This window comes from Ranitomeya imitator, chromosome 4 (genome assembly GCF_032444005.1).
Source record: "Ranitomeya imitator isolate aRanImi1 chromosome 4, aRanImi1.pri, whole genome shotgun sequence".
NCBI lineage: Eukaryota > Metazoa > Chordata > Amphibia > Anura > Dendrobatidae > Ranitomeya > Ranitomeya imitator.
In genome coordinates this window covers 152,971,196-152,988,782 of record NC_091285.1, presented here as the reverse complement: position 1 = coordinate 152,988,782, position 17,587 = coordinate 152,971,196, and the positions used below count along the sequence as shown (strand labels likewise).

The 17,587-nt window shown below is 43.0% G+C and overlaps 1 protein-coding gene across 1 annotated transcript in view; it reads left to right on the top strand.

The window, feature by feature from the left end:
* The window catches only part of NR3C1 (nuclear receptor subfamily 3 group C member 1), a 175,852-nt gene that overhangs the window by 26,362 nt on the left and 131,903 nt on the right, over positions 1–17,587 (top strand). The gene's annotated exons all lie outside the window — the stretch shown is intronic.

The window sequence follows — 17,587 nt, the reverse complement described above, 5'->3', positions numbered from 1 at the left end:
TTAAAATAAGCAGGCTCTCATCGCTACAGAAATGCCAGAATTTGCTGGATTTTGAGGGGGAGTTCTTCTTCTAGAGTCTGTGCTACGCAGTATATATGGGCTTGCCAGCTTATACCACCATACAGTACAGACCGAAAGTTTGGACACTCCTTCTCATTTAAAGATTTTTCTGTATTTTCATGACTATGAAAATTGTAACTTCACACCGAAGGCATCAAAACTATGAATTAACACATGTGGAATTATATCAAGAGAATGCCAAGAGTGTGCAAAGCAGCCATCAATGCAAAAGGTGGCTACTTTGAAGAACCTAGACTATAAGACATAATTTCAGTTGTTTCACACTTTTTTGTTAAGTATATAATTCCACATGTGTTAATTCATAGTTTTGATGCCTTCAGTGTGAATGTGCAATTTTCATAGTCATGAAAATACAGAAAAATCTTTTAAATGAGAAGGTGTGTCCAAACTTTTGGTCTGTACTGTATGTCTTCAGCTCCTCCTGGAGGCTTTCCTCTCCAAAACACAACAGGGAGAAAAAACAAACAGTGAACATTTAACTTAACAGCCACACCCTTGAGGTGGAGATATGGTGAGTAGGCATCCTGCCCATCTCTCACCTACTCACCTAAAACCCAGTCCCTTATCACGGCTGGTTAACCCCTTCAGCACATAGCATGCTGGAGGGAAACTTTGTGTTTCTGGTCACAGAAGAAAACTTTTTTCATGACACATCTCACCTCATACAGTGCAAGTGACCCTGTCACAAGATTTTTTTTTTTTTTCACATTTTTTTTTTCCACCCTGTAGTGTAGCAGAAGGTGGTGCAGATCCAATGCAAGCTATGCCAATGGATGTCACTAGGGTTGAGCGACCTTTACTTTTTTAGGGTCGAGTCGGGTTTCGCAAAACCCGACTATCTCAAAAGTAGAGTCGAGTGGAATCGGCCGATTATCGCAAAAAGTCGGATCGACCGAAACACGAAACCCAATGCAAAGTCAGTGTTTTTTTTTTTTTCTCCCTCTCCCTCTCCTCCCTCTACCTCTCTCCCTCTCCCTCTTCCTCCCTCACCTAAGTGAGCCTGCATGATGTGAATGGGTTAATTTTTTGTCTTGCAATTTGGAGGAATCTGAAAGTATTGTGGATGGTCTGAGCTGTAGTGCTCCATATTTGTCAGGGCTGTCAATGGGGAGTATATGAATAATCAAATTATGGCCTTGTAAAAGCCATATATGAAACATTGATATAGTAGTGTATATCCTTGATGCTAGAAGGGCCTAATGCACATGTTTAATAAAAGTAATTCAGAACCCTAACTTAGAAAACCGTACAATAAAAACAACAAAGTAGCAAATATGGGCCTTTGTCTGATTAGAAATGTGAACTATACAAGAATTTGCCAGTTTCTGTAAAGAACCACTCCTTTAGTTACCTGCCCGTGTTTTTTTTTTTTATTTTTCTCCATATAAAAGGTCATCCTCAGCCAGCGACAATCCAGCTTTTGTAAAACCACAACGCTTGGCATGCATCGATGGCCAAGTTATAGTATCTTCACATTTTAGGGAGCCCCACACTGAAGACTTCACACATGGTGTACTAGTGTGTGTTGCCACTGTTACAGCTGGTTTAGTGAGCAGGTTAAGGCACATATTTGCCTTGGTCACTGCCAATCAAAAGTAACCAACCATAGATGTTCTCCTTGAGCCATCTGTACCATCTCATGGAAATTGTAGGTTTGTAGTGCTGGGTTTAGATCCCACCAAGGATGACCTTCTCAATGAGTTTGTATGTTCTCCCCCTGGAGGAAACCCACGCAAGCATGCTCTGATTTCTTCCAACACTGCAAAGACCTACTGATGGGGAATTTAGATTAGTTTCTTTTCATGTGTATTTACTGATTTATGAAATAAAAATTAAAACTACTCAGTGACATAAATTTTTGGCTTGCATGGAAGGTGTATCTGTAGGTCTATAACCCAGACTGTAGGCCTACATGTGACTACTGACTATTGTAAAGTATACAATGACTTTTTTTTTTCTAAAATACTGTTTTTGCTGTGCTTCTGTAGTTAGTCCGAGATTTGCTATAAACAGTAGACCATCCATAGGGGCCTTCAAATCTCTTGGTAACACTGGACTGTATGTACAGAAAGGTTTCTTGATGCAGTGAGGGAGATCTTGTCCCATCTTCCAGCTACAATTCTTATCTCCGTTACTGTTAGAGCGTGCCTCTAGCCTTCTAAAAATCAGCAATATACTAGTATTGGGTGCGGTCCTCACACGTGTATCTGAAGGAAATGATGATCTTTGCACGCCACAGTGATGCAGACATGGTAATTAGAAGGAGAAATGAAAACTGGTTTGGCAGTGTCTGGTGCCAAGAAAGATCCTTCCTGATGTGAAACACAGAATGTATTATCTCAAATTGTTTACCATAATTATGGAGAGACATGGGATTCCCTAGGATTAGTGGGTTACTGGAGATGACTGGGCTCTGGTAGGCAGTCACTGATCTGTGGTGGCTGTCACCTGATGAGTGGTCCTCAAGCAGTGCCCATCTTGGTAATGTTAACTTTATTATACTCTCACAGCACCATTTAATTCCAGAGCTTTAGATGTCATGGTCCCCTTTGGGGCTCACAATCTAAACTTCCTATCAGTATGTCTTTGGCGTGTGGAGGAAATCTAGGCAAATATGGGGTGGCCTTATAAACTCCTTGCAGGCCCTGGAGCAAGCTACTACAGTCTCCTTTATGCATCTGCCAAATTATTGGTTGGAGAACAATTTGTGCACCACCAACATGGAGAACCAGAGTGCCGACACTGATAGTTATTGGCGACTACTGCTTTCTTTAACCTGTGGAATATACCTGTAAGAATGCAGATTGGCCGCTTTATTTGATCGTCTGCTGTGACCCTGGAACGTAGGTAGAAATGCACAATTGAGATTCCTCAAAGAGAAGGGAATAGCTGTCCGAGGATTGCCATAGAAACGGCACATAAAGAATGCTGCAGAAAAGGGGCTTATGTAAGATTTACGACTTTCTTGCATGTTGTAGGCTCAGACCTTTTCTCATATCAAAAACTTGACGTATTGGATTTGTAGCTCAATCATAAATGCATTTCCAAAATGAGAGCCTCCAATTTTTACAGTGCTTTATTGCGGTTAAGTCACTTATTTTTATAACTTTTTTTTAATTTTTTTTTTATATTTAATATACAAGCATTGTCGTCTTGTTCTTGTAAACAAAATGATTGTTGTTTCTCAAGCTTCTCCTAGTACTAGGCAGTGGAGATGAGCAAATTACGGTAGTTCTCAGAACCCTAGTCCAGTGGCCAGGGTAGTCACTGGACAGGATTCCTGTGAACCACCTCTCTGCATCCCTGGCGTTTATAGATAGACCCAGCAGGATGGTATTGTTGTGGTATGAACCTTCATGACATCACACCAGACCTATTAATGAGATTCTGAAAAAGCGCTGGGGATGCAGACTGCTAGGTAGTAAGTATGTGGTTCTCAAGGCTCTAGTCCAGTGGCCCTGGACTAAGGTCCTGCACATAAAGTTGCTCATCTGTACTTGGCAGTGAAAAATGGAGCACAAATGTGATGCTGTCTGTGGGGCGGGTGCCCAACCCAATTGGTCAGGGCAAAAGACTTCAATGAATCCAATGTGCCGGTGTTCAATCTTTGAAACTTTTACAGTGCCCGCGTGGGAAATGCTGACGGGAATGCAGCTTTGAGGAGTTGTCCAAGTAGTGGACAACTACTTCAAATCCTATGCTTGGCCTTTGGCTCACCTCCATATATAGCACTGTTCCAGCAGTGTCGGCACTCGCTTTCCCCAGGGCTACTGTGCTGTTGTGACATGTGACCCCGGCACCCAATCTGCTGCAGCCTGGACTACTACTTGTTCAATTCGTCAGAAGGTAGAGATGGTGACTAGTGATGAGCGAATATACTCGTTACTCGAGATTTCCTGAGCACGCTCGGGGGTCCTCCGAGTATATTTTTTAGTGCTTGGAGATTAAGTTTTTATTGCCTCAGCTGAATGATTTACATCTGTTAGCCAGCATAAATACTTGTGGGGGTTGCCTGGATGCTAGAGTATCCCAACATGTACTTATGCTGGCTAACAGATGTAAATCATTCAGCTGCGGCAAGAAAAACTAAATCTCCGAGCACTAAAAAATATTCGGAGGACCCCCGAGCATGCTCGAGAAATCTCAAGTAACGAGTATATTCGCTCATCACTAATGGTGACACCAGCGCTGACTGGGCATCGGGCTCGTGTGTCACAACAGCACGGCAGCCCCGGCACAGCTAGTAACGGCGCCGGAATAGATGAGTAAAAGGCATGTATTTTTTGTTTTTGGGGTATGAGAAGGGATTGTGCGAGTAGTGGACAACCACTTTAACTGAATCTTTTACAGCTAATATTTTAAGCAGTGAATTCCTATTCATGACTGGTGACCTAGCTCATTGTCATGAGCCAAGGTGGTAATTGATCAGACTGTAATTAAACCCTTGTCTCCGTCAGAATGACTTTACACCTTCTGATCCAGGTGACCTTGGGATGGATCGTTTAGTTATGCTCTAGAGGCCAAAACGATAGTAATGGTGTGTGTATGCAAAAGGTCTTCATGTCAAGGTTGAAGGTATATGTAAGATAATGGGCTGTGTTTGTTTGTTTTTTTTTGTCCCTAACTTTTAAGCACAGAGTTGTATGTTCTAAAAATTGTACCAAAAATTTAGACATGCATCAAATCACTCTCTGGTGGGACTAAAGTGCACTTGCACAAAATGTAGTGGCAAGTCTTAATTGATGAAAATAACTACACTTTTTAATTTTCTGCAGAATACAGTAAATTGCTGAAAAATGTCTAAATGCTTGGAAATATTTGGGTGCAGTGTAATGGTTCACTCCCAGGAAGTGAAATAAGTGTAATACGAGTACTTCATAAACATTATCTTTAATAGTTCAAATCATGGATGCATCTTTTTAAATTTGGGTGGGGGAACAATTTTTCAAGCAAATTGCTGTTTCCTAAATTTAACATAAAAAAAAATTAAAGGGAAAGCTATGGAATTCAACTGCTGAGTCAAGTGTCATGTAGGTGGTTATGGAACAGCTGACAACCCTAGAAGTGAACGACCATGGAAAACTTCCTGCAAAGTTGATCACATTATTCAGGAAAGTCAGTATCTGATGTCTAAGTGCTCTACAGATGTTGCTGGAAATGAAGAATATGGGGTCAAAGTGAGTCGCCAAACTGTTGTGCAACGGATAAAAGTAGTAGGGTTGAATGCATGAGTTCCAGTGAAGAAGCCTTTCATCTCTGCAAAGAACTGGAAAGTCCGACTTGAGTTTGCCAAAGGAAACAGCCAATGGAAAGAAGAGACCGATTGGTCAAAGGTCTTGTGGTCAGATAAATCCAAGTTCAATATGTTTGGTAGTGATGGCAAGCACTATATATACAGCCCAATTGGAAAATGTAATGATGTAAGGTATCAAACACCTACAGTGAAACATGGTGGTGGCAATGTCATGGTTTGGGGCTGCTGTTGTGCATCTGCCATTGGCCCTCTGCATAGAATTGATGGAAATATGAATGCTACCATGTAGAAGGATATACTGGACAATGTAATGCTGCCACATGGTAAAAGCAAAGTAGGCAGGAGCTGGAAATTCCACAAGACAATGATCCTAAGCACACTTCCAATTTGGTAAAAAATTGGTTGGCAAAGAGTTCTCCTGTTGCAATAGGCAAGCCAATCGCCTGATTTAAATCCTGTGGAGGGAACACCTTTTGGGATGAGTTGGGCCCATAACAATAACGATGAGATCCTGACCTCAGGATGTGTTGAATACCCTAGTGGGTATTCAATGGCACGCTGTTGTGGTGCTGTAATTAAGAGGTTGTACAAAATATTAAGTTATGGCGTAATCAATAAACGGTATATGCAAAACTTTTGGCCGTCAGTTTTCTTTAAACAACCATACCTATATTCTAAAGCATTTTGGTTAAAATGTAAGGTCTTGCTTGATGGCAGTGAAAGTGCATGAATTGTCAGGAAAATGGCACCATAATAATCACACAGAAGTAATCACACTTTAAAATAAATGCAAAACTTTTGGTCGCCATTGTAAGGTTTCTGATTCTTCATAGGTCACTGTTCCTTGCATGAATAAGATTGATTTAGAACTACCGAGTTAATAGCTGTAACCCCTGCTACCAGAGGCTTTAATCTAGTAAGGTTACTAGGTTTATCTGCTTAAAATGTGATTAAGCAAATTGCTTTCCAGATTTGCTAAGTTTAGATGGATGGCTTTTAGAGATCCATGAACTGGGTGTCTCTTGAAGTCTTAAGGTACCGTCACACTTAGCGACGCTGCAGCGATACCGACAACGATCCGGATCTCTGCAGCGTCGCTGTTTGGTCGCTGGAGAGCTGTCACACAGACCGCTCTCCAGCGACCAACGATCCCGAGGTCCCCGGTAACCAGGGTAAACATCGGGTAACTAAGCGCAGGGCCGCGCTTAGTAACCCGATGTTTACCCTGGTTACCAGCGTAAAAAAACAAACAGTACATACTTACATTCAGCTGTCTGTCCCTTGCCGTCTGGTTCCTGCACTGACTGCTGGCCGTAAAGTGAAAGTGAAAGCACAGCACAGCGGTGAGTCACACAGCGGTGACTCACCGCTGTGGCTGTGCTCTGCTTTCACTAGGGCCAGCAGTCAAGGCAGGAACCAGACGGCAAGGGACAGACAGCTGAATGTAAGTATGTACTGTTTGTTTTTTTACGCTGGTAACCAGGGTAAACAGCGGGTTACTAAGCGCGGCCCTGCGCTTAGTTACCCGATGTTTACCCTGGTTACCAGTGAAGACATCGCTGAATCGGTGTCACACACGCCGATTCAGCGATGTCTGCGGGGAGTCCAGCGACGAAATAAAGTTCTGGACTTTCTTCCCCGACCAGCGATCTCCCAGCAGGGGCCTGATCGCTGCTGCCTGTCACACTGGACGATATCGCTAGCGAGGACGCTGCAACGTCACGGATCGCTAGCGATATCGTCTAGTGTGATAGTACCTTTAGACTATTTAACCTTAAGCCAACGCACCTAGTAACTTGCTGTTTGACATTCCTTTTTACATTGACCTTAAGGTAATGTCAGTGTCTTTAAATAACAAACAAAGCAATCTGCAAAATTGCACATGAGTAAGGCCAAATAAAATGAATCTATCCCCTAAAATGATTAAACTGGATTCTATAGCTGAAGAATATGACTGACATCACCCTAGTGAATCTTCATAACCAGCATTATTCCAATCTTGACTTTTAAACGTCGAAGCATGTGTGTTTCTCAGAAAAATCTGCACCTTCTTGGTATCCACTATTTGGTGTGCTCATGATGTAAATTGCAGGTGGTGAGCGTTTGAGAGTCGTCAGTTAATCATGTTTTCTTGGAAGCGGCTCCCTTTCATTGCGGGCCTGGGCATTCGGCACTTACAAAAGCACACAGGGAAACATCTTTGCACTAATTGCTAACCTGAACTAGGTAAAAGGGATTATTTTCTGGAGTGTGGGTGTAATCTGTAGTGACATAACTTGAAATATGTGATCAGAAATGTATGTGTATGATGAGTGCCATGATGGCCACTAGACACATGACTGTGTTTGTCAGAGGCCATCATTCTTCTATATGGGGTGGAAGGTCACACCGAGTTTAATTTTTAATGCATTGTTCCATTCAAATGCACTTGGGATACATGTGATATATATTTTTGTAATGGTCCTTTTGACACGTTGGGTAAAAAAGTTGGTAAGCAGTCTTATATACTGCATGTACAGGTGCAGGAGAGCGGCTATGCACACAGTACTGAAGAGCAGGCAGCTTTAGAACTTAGCTGCTGGTTCTGTGGATTTTTTCATGACATTTTTTAACAGTTCTAGTCTTGACGCTGCTAAACTGAAACCTGACTCTCATTGGGATCCATTAACCCCTTCCCGACCTTTGACGCATACGCTGCGTCATGAAAGTCGGTGCCATTCCGACCCATGACGCAGCATATGCGTCATGGAAAGATCGCGTCCCTGCAGGCCGGGTGAAAGGGTTAACTCCCATTTCACCCGATCTGCAGGGACAGGGGGAGTGGTAGTTTAGCCCAGGGGGGGTGGCTTCACCCCCTCGTGGCTACGATCGCTCTGATTGGCTGTTGAAAGTGAAACTGCCAATCAGAGCGATTTGTAATATTTCACCTAAAAAACTGGTGAAATATTACAATCCAGCCATGGCCGATGCTGCAATATCATCGGCCATGACTGGAAACACTTATGTGCACCCACCCCACCCCTCCGATCGCCCCCCCAGCCCCCCGATCTGTGGTCCGCTCCCCTCCGTCCTGTGCTCCGCTCCCCCGTCCTCCTGTCCGCTTCCCCGTGCACCAATCACACCCCCCGCGCTCCAATCAAACCCCCCCGCACTCCGATCCCCCCCCGTACACAGCGACCCCCCCCCCGTGCTCCGATCCACACCCCCCCCCCGCACAGCGATCCCTCACCCCGTGCTCCAATCCTTCCCCGTGCTCCAATCCTCCCTCCCGTGTTCCGATCCACCCCCCCCCATGATCCGATCCACCCCCCGTGCTCCGACGCCCCCCCCGTGCCCTGATCTCCCCCCCCCCCTTATACTTACCTGGCCGCCCGAGGTCCGTCCGTCTTCTTTCCTGGGCGCCGCCATCTTCCAAAATGGCGGGCGCATGTGCAGTGCGCCCGCCGAATCTGCCGGCCGGCAGATTCGTTCCAGAGTGAATTTTGATCACTGAGATAGGTTATATCTCAGTGATCAAAATAAAAAAACAGTAAATGACCCCCCCCCCTTTGTCACCCCCATAGATAGGGACAATAAAAAAAATAAAGAATTTTTTTTTTTTTCACTAAGGTTGGGGTAAGAACTAGGGTTAGGGGTAGGGTTAGGGGTAGGGTTAGGGTTAGGGTTTCGGTATGTGCACACGTATTCTGGTCCTATGCGGATTTTTCCGCAGCGGATTTGAAAAATCCACAGTGCTAAACCGCTGCCGATTTATCGTGGATTTACCGCGGTTTTTCTGCGCATTTCACTGCGGTTTTACAACTGCGATTTTCTATTGGAGCAGTTGTAAAACTGCTGCGGAATCCGCAGAAAGAAGTGACATGCTGCGGAATGTAAACCGCTGCGTTTCCGTGCAGTTTTTCCGCAGCATGTGTACAGCGATTTTTTTTTGGTTCCCATAGGTTCACATTGAACTGTAAACTCATGGGAAACTGCTGCGGATCCGCAGCGTTTTCCGCAGCGTGTGCACATACCTTTAGAATTAGGCTATGTGCACACGGTGCGGATTGGCCGCTGCGGATCCGCAGCAGTGTTCCATCAGGTTTACAGTACCATGTAAACATATGGAAAACCAAATCCGCTGTGCCCATGGTGCAGAAAATACCGCGCGGGAACGCTGCGTTGTATTTTCCGCAGCATGCCAATTCTTTGTGCGGATTCCGCAGCGTTTTACACCTGTTCCTCAATAGGAATCCACAGGTGAAATCCGCACAAAAAACACTGGAAATCCACGGTAAATCCACAGGTAAAACGCAGTGCCTTTTACCCGCGGATTTTTCAAAAATGATGCTGAAAAATCTCATACGAATCCGCAACGTTGGCACATAGCCTTAGAGTTGGGTTGGAATTAGGGTTGTGGTTAGGGTTAGGGGTGTGTTGGGGTTAGGGTTGTGGTTAGGGGTGTGTTGGGGTTAGGGTTGTGATTAGGGTTACGGCTACAGTTGGGATAAGGGTTAGGGGTGTGTTGGAGGTAGAATTGAGGGGTTTCCACTGTTTAGGCACTTCAGGGGGTCTCCAAACGCAACATGGCGCCACCATTGATTCCAGCCAATCTTGTATTCAAAAATTCAAATGGTGCTCCCTCACTTCCGAACCCCGACGTGTGCCCAAACAGTGGTTTACCCCCACATATGGGGTACCAGCATACTCAGGACAAACTGCGCAACAATTACTGGGGTCCAATTTCTCCTGTTACCCTTGAGAAAATAAAAAATTGCTTGCTAAAACATCATTTTTGAGGAAAGAAAAATGATTTTTTATTTTCACGGCTCTGCGTTGTAAACGTCTGTGAAGCACTTGGGGGTTCAAAGTGCTCACCACATATCTAGATAAGTTCCTTGGGGGGTCTAGTTTCCAAAATGGGGTCACTTGTGGGGGGTTTCTACTGTTTAGGCACACCAGGGGCTCTGCAAACGCAACGTGACGCCCGCAGACCATTCCATCAAAGTCTGCATTTCAAAAGTCACTACTTCCCTTCTGAGCCCCCACGTGTGCCCAAACAGTGGTTTACCCCCACACATGGGGTATCAGCGTACTCAGGAGAAACTGGACAACAACTTTTGTGGTCCAATTTCTCCTGTAACCCTTGGGAAAATAAAAAATTCTGGGCTAAAAAATTATTTTTGAGGAAAGAAAACGTATTTATTATTTTCACTGTCTGTGTTATGAACTTCTGTGAAGCACTTGGGGGTTCAAAGTGCTCACCTCACATCTAGATAAGTTCCTTTCGGGGTCTAGTTTCCAAAATGGGGTCACTTGTGGGGGGTTTCTACTGTTTAGCCACATCAGGGGCTCTGCAAACGCAACGTGACGCCCACAGAGCATTCCATCAAAGTCTGCATTTCAAAACGTCACTACTTCACTTCCGAGCCCCAGCATGTGCCTAAACAGTGGTTTACCCCCACATATGGGGTATCAGCGTACTCAGGAGAAACTGGACAACAACTTTTGGGGTCAAATTTCTCCTGTTACCCTTGGGAAAATAAAAAATTGCGGGCTAAAATTCATTTTTGAGAAAATAATTTTTTTTTTTTATTTTCATGGCTCTGCGTTATAAACTTCTGTGAAGCACTTGAGGGTTCAAAGTGCTCACTACACATCTAGATTAGTTCCTTTGGGGGTCTAGTTTCCAAAATGGGGTAATTTGTGGGGGATCTTCAATGTTTAGGCACACAGGGGCTCTCCAAACGCGACATGGTGTCCGCTAATGATTGGAGATAATTTTCCATTTAAAAAGCCAAATGGCGTGCCTTCCCTTCTGAGCCCTGCCGTGCGCCCAAACAGTGGTTTACCCCCACATATGGGGTATCTGCATACTCAGGACAAACTGGACAACAACATTTGTGGTCCAATTTCTCCTATTACCATTGGCAAAATAGGAAATTCCAGGCTAAAAAATCATTTTTGAGAAAAGAAAAATTATTTTTTATTTTCATGGCTCTGCATTATAAACTTCTGTGAAGCACCTGGGGGTTTAACGTGCTCAGTATGCATCTAGATAAGTTCCTTGGGGGGTCTAGTTTCCAAAATGGGGTCACTTGTGGGGGAGCTCCATTGCATAGGCACACAGGGGCTCTCCAAATGCGACATGGTGTCCGCTAACAATTGGAGCTAATTTTCCATTCAAAAAGTTAAAAGGCGCGCCTTCCCTTCCGAGCCCTGCCGTGTGCCCAAACAGTGGTTTACCCCCACATATGAGGTATCGGCGTACTCGGGAGAAATTGCTCAACAAATTTTAGGATCCATTTTATCCTATTGCCCATGTGAAAATGAAAAAATTGAGGCGAAAATAAATTTTTTGTGAAAAAAAAGTACTTTTTCATTTTTACGGATCAATTTGTGAAGCACCTGAGGGTTTAAAGTGCTCACTAGGCATCTAGATAAGTTCCTTGGGGGGTCCAGTTTCCAAAATGGGGTCACTTGTGGGGGAGCTCCAATGTTTAAGCACACAGGGTCTCTCCAAACGCGACATGGTGTCCGCTAACGATGGAGATAATTTTTCATTCAAAAAGTCAAATGGCGCTCCTTCCCTTCCGAGCCTTGCCATGTGCCCAAACAGTGGTTTACCCCCACATGTGAAGTATCGGTGTACTCAGGAGAAATTGCCAAACAAATTTTAGGATCCATTTTATCCTGTTGTCCATGTGAAAATGAAAAAATTGAGGCTAAAAGAATTTTTTTGTGAAAAAAAAGTACTTTTTCATTTTTACGGATCAATTTGTGAAGCACCTGGGGGTTTAAAGGGCTCACTATGCATCTAGATAAGTTCCTTGGGGCGTCTAGTTTCCAAAATGGGGTCACTTGTGGGGGAGCTCCAATTTTTAGGCACACGGGGGCTCTCCAAATGTGACATGGTGTCCGCTAAAGAGTGCAGCCAATTTTTCATTCAAAAAGTCAAATGGCGCTCCTTCCCTTCCAAGCCCTGCCGTGCGCCCAAACAGTGGTTTACCCCCACATATGAGGTATCAGCGTACTCAGGACAAATTGGACAACAACGTACGTGGTTCAGTTTCTCCTTTTACCATTGGGAAAATAAAAAAATTGTTGCTGAAAAATCATTTTTGTGACTAAAAAGTTAAATGTTCATTTTTTCCTTCCATGTTGCTTCTGCTGCTGTGAAGCACCTGAAGGGTTAATAAACTTCTTGAATGTGGTTTTGTGCACCTTGAGGGGTGCAGTTTTTAGAATGATGTCACTTTTGGGTATTTTCAGCCATATAGACCCCTCAAACTGACTTCAAATGTGAGGTGGTCCCTAAAAAAAATGGTTTTGTAAATTTCGTTGTAAAAATGAGAAATCGCTGGTCAAATTTTAACCCTTATAACTTCCTAGCAAAAAGAAATTTGGTTTCCAAAATTGTGCTGATGTAAAGTAGACGTGTGGGAAATGTTAGTTATTAACTATTTTGTGTCACATAACTCTCTGGTTTAACAGAATAAAAATTCAAAATGTGAAAATTGCGAAATTTTCAAAATTTTCGCCAAATTTCCGTTTTTATCACAAATAAACACAGAATTTATTGACCTAAATTTACCACTAACATGAAGCCCAATATGTCACGAAAAAACAATCTCAGAACCGCTAGGATCCATTGAAGCGTTCCTGAGTTATTACCTCATGAAGGGACACTGGTCAGAATTGCAAAAAACGGCAAGGTCTTTAAGGTCAAAATAGGCTGGGTCATGAAGGGGTTAAAGGGAACCTGTCAGCCCGAGCCAATCATTAACTCAAACCTGAAAATAAAGATTAAACAACCACAAGACGGATTTCATCATCAGGTATCCTTGTAATCAGTATAAGGGTGCTGACCTGAGACTGTCTGTAGGTCACTGTGCACAGTCCTGCTGACCGCTTCCCTTTAAACAGTTCTTATGAAAAAATATCTACGTGCAGGCCTAGGTATATTTATTTTTAGAATTGTATTTGTATGTTTCATTACATTGTAGTGTTCACACTCCCAACCTGACAGCCTGGATTTCAAGCATTAGGCATCCATACATTTCTGAACGGTTTGTGCCCACTTGGAACAGCTGGATTAGCTGTAAAATAGTTTGCACTTGTTCAATCATCCTTCCATAGTAAACATTCTTCTAATACACAGATCCTTACTCACCATGGTGAATTTTGCACATGGACTTTGTTTATCAGACATATTTAACTGGGGGCATATACTTCTCCTTGCTATAGGACTTGCCCGGTTCTATGCTGGCATAAAGAACTCCCCATGATGGTGTGTGAAGTCTAGCGATGAGTCACGCTGATCAGAACAGACAAGTGATTCATCTCTGGAGGGGCCCTACAGCAGAGATGATGATATGAGGTGGAGAGCTGATGACACTGTCTGTAATGGGACATGGCTAAACTCCGCTGCACCTCCCCTCCCTGCACAAGGACCTCATCTGAAATGTTCAATCTGTTTTGATCGCCTGCATCATTTTAATGTGTGGCAGATTAGAGCTGTTACATACTGAGAAACCTAAGCTATTGTAGGAGCATGTTCTCTCTACTGTGTTGCTGCTTGCTTATGATTGGGCCGCTCATACAGGGAGCAGAAGTATATACCCACTTGGACTTCACTCCATTAGGTGCCAATTACTTTACCCAATATCTCCATCAGAGAAGCAAAACTAATCCGTATCCAGTTCAACGTGAAATTAAGGGACATGTACTCTTAAGGATGTCTGACTTTGGAAATATATATATTTTTTTTTATGGAATTCTCCCCTACAAGCTGTGTGGAGGGGTGGGGGCCAGAACAAACTTTTGTCAGCTGAGCTTCTCTATATTGGCCAAGTGTGTGTGCCTTGTCTCTGCTGTTCACTCTGAATACAAGCTCTGTAGAGGACCCACCTGTAACTCAGAATACAGTACTGTAAATTTACTTACCGTCCATACTCGAGTATAAGCCGAGATTTTCAGCCCATAGTGTCGTTTTTGTTTTTGTTTTTTTAACGCAGCAGCATAGGGGAATATTATTATATGGGGCATATTTTAATATGGAGCATCTTATGGGCCCATCATAAACTGTATGGAGAATTATATGGGGCGTATTTTGTATGGAGCATTATATGGGGCTCCTTATTCAATATGGATATTCAAAAACACAAACTACTGATGTCTCAATTAATTTTACTTTTATTGGTATCTATTTTTATTTTTGACATTTACCGGTAGCTGCTGCAATTTCTCGATTCATTAAGTTTTTCCCAGTTTTTTTTTGTGGCAAAATTAAGGGGGTCGGCTTATACTTGGGTTGGCTTATACTCGGGTAATCTGTTATGTGATTGGTTGTCTAAATTAACAACTGTCATGGACAAGGCAGTCCTTTGCTCGACCAGTTTCCACCCAGCATACACCAAATGCAGTGTTTTCCCCCCCAAATCACTTTCATGATCATTAGAACACTGGCGCATAGAGGTACCACTTACAACAGTGTGATCTGGGTTCTTGTCGAATTTCTACGAAGCTTGATTGCTTCCATGCCTGCATATTTTGGGTAGAAATACTCTTTAATTGAAAGCATAAATGGCCTAACTGTAAAGCTTGTGACTCCTTCTACATTGGGACTTAATTATGTAAACCTTTTGGTTGAGGCGGTAGAGAGGCACCAAGGGCATATCAGGTTCTGCTGCTCACTGAAGGTAACATTATAAACGACGGATTCTTAGATTTCAGTGTTTGTTTAGAGTGCAGATTAAGGGAATTATAATAAGGCTGAAGGCTGTCTGCAGTCTAATGTTAAACAATATGTATTATCTCCTAACTGCCTTATGCTTTGAGCTTGAAATCAAAATCCTATATATCATTTATCTCTGCTTAATCTTGCCAGATTATATTCTGGTATAGCAACGTGCTGCGGACAAGCCTAGAAATGTTCCTCAGCTAACCTTAGCCTGCAGATGCCCTTCAATCGACTAAACCCAAAGCAACATTATATTAATATATGCAATTGGTGATTTATCCAAGATCCAATTTAAATATATAAACTGCTCAAAAAAATAAAGGGAACACAAACAGAATATAACTCCAAGTAGATCAAATTTATGAGAAATCAAACTGTCCACTTAGGAAGCAATACTGATTGACAATCAATTTCACATGCTGTTGTGCAAATGGAATAGACAACAGATGGAAATTATTGGCAATTATTAATACAGGAAAGATAAAAATCTTGGTACGTTAGCCAGTGGATAGAAAAATATTTAGAATTGAGTCCTCAGTGGTTGATACCTTTTTAATGGCTAACTGAAAGGATGGTAACAAATTGGAAGCTTTCGAGACTACTCGGGTCTCTTCATCAGGCATAGACTAATAGAAATTCTGAAGAATTGCATATTTCTGCACAACAGAGCACAAAAAAAGCCATAGATAAGACAGGTGACGTTAAGCAGAATTACCATTATGTGAGTGATGGTTATGTCAAATATTGGAACAGTTCATAGATAAGGAGTGTGAATGTTTTATTGTCCTCTGACTGGGGTCTGGTTCTGTTGTGATGACCCCACATGGTCTGAGGAGCAAATTCCTTAGTTGATGTAAAAACCTAAATCCATGCGACACATTCATTCCTGCACTGAGAGTGTCAAAGGTCCTCATCAGGTTATATTCCCAGATCCTTCTGTCTCACTGAGATTTGAAGTTACCTTTTTAATACAAGTAATTTCATGTCCATAATGCTATGATCGGGGAGACAAATGTATTGACACAGGTAGATCCATTCATTTTTCTTAGTCTTGATCTTTGTAATCCGATGTCTTAGTCCAGAGAAATACACTTGTGTTTCACACATGCAAATGAGCTGTTCAGTTCTATGGGCTGGACACCGATCTCCCTGAGAATTTGTTTCCAGAAGCTGCTAAATGGGGCATTACCAGTGTGCGAAATTTAGTGGCTGACCCTTTGCTCTCGGCTTTGATCTCACTGCAGAGCTGTGCACATAACACTGTGTGATGCTGGAAATGTGTGTAATGAAACCAAGTTCACTGCTGTACTGTTTGCTTTCATAATCCCACAGCTCTGCAGTGAGCCAAGTGCGAGTCGTTACTTGGTTCACACTGGTTACTCCCCCCTTTCATCTCAAAATCTGCTCTGGAGGCAGTTTTATTTCTAAATGTGAAATGGACTTTTTCCATAAGCTGGGTTCAGACTTCCACAATAGAGTGCAGTGGGAACATGCATGGACATTTGTTGCATAACCAAGGAATCTACATTTTGAATCCACTGGTACTAATGCCACATTTCCAAACCATGCTGTTCTAATGAAGTGAAGCATTCTTAAAAAAAAAAAAAAAAAAAAAGCTTTACTTGACCTCCCAGTGTTTGGTGCACGCTCTGCTACTGCCCTGGTCTGTATTCGATTGCAGCCTGTCTGGAGGTCTGTCGGCATATCTGCTCTGCAGCTTGCTGACTACGTCTATAGAGGCATGGAGGGCTGTGGAAAGTCTGAACCACACCTCCCCAGTCTTTCCATTGGTTTGACAGACCATTCTTTCTTCCATCTCATGGTAAAGAATATAGGAAACTTGGTTCAAACTTCCCAGACCTTCCGGACGTTGCAGGCCTCCAGACGTTGCAGGCCTCCAGACGTTGCAGGCCTCCTGCAGCTATTTGGGCACCAATATCAGACTGAATTAGTGGCAGCAGAATGAAAGCAGTTGGGTAGAACTCATTTATTAGAAATGTAGTGTCACGGAAAAATATGGATTATATAAATGCATGTTAGTGCCAAATTGTGGGACTTTACACCAAAATACCAATGTAGAAAGTTCTTAAGTTCCATTCCCCCTTGTTTCTCCAGAGAAGCATTGTGATCACCTGTAGGTAGGATATAGGGTACACTAGAGGTGGTGAAGTGTTGAGGTCCATATGTTTTTGCTTGAGCGCTCCTGTCTGCATCTTGTGCCTATTGTTTTGTGCCCTGTTCCGATTCTTTTGTTCTGATGCTGTTGGTATTAGTCCTGGTAATGGCTGTTTCCTCTTCTGCTATGTGTGGTATTATAGGCATGCGCTGGATAAGTACAAAAGCTCCTTTGTTATTTCCCCAAGAGATTGAAATGCCTTGGACTAAGCCGCAGTGATGTGACGGAGTGTAGTCTGGGAGGACAGGCCTACAAATCTCCTAGATAACTCATGTTAGAAGAATCTTCATCTGTGACGAATGCTCCCATGTACAGTCAGCTGTGATTACCTGGGAAATATGGCTTCTATTTTACA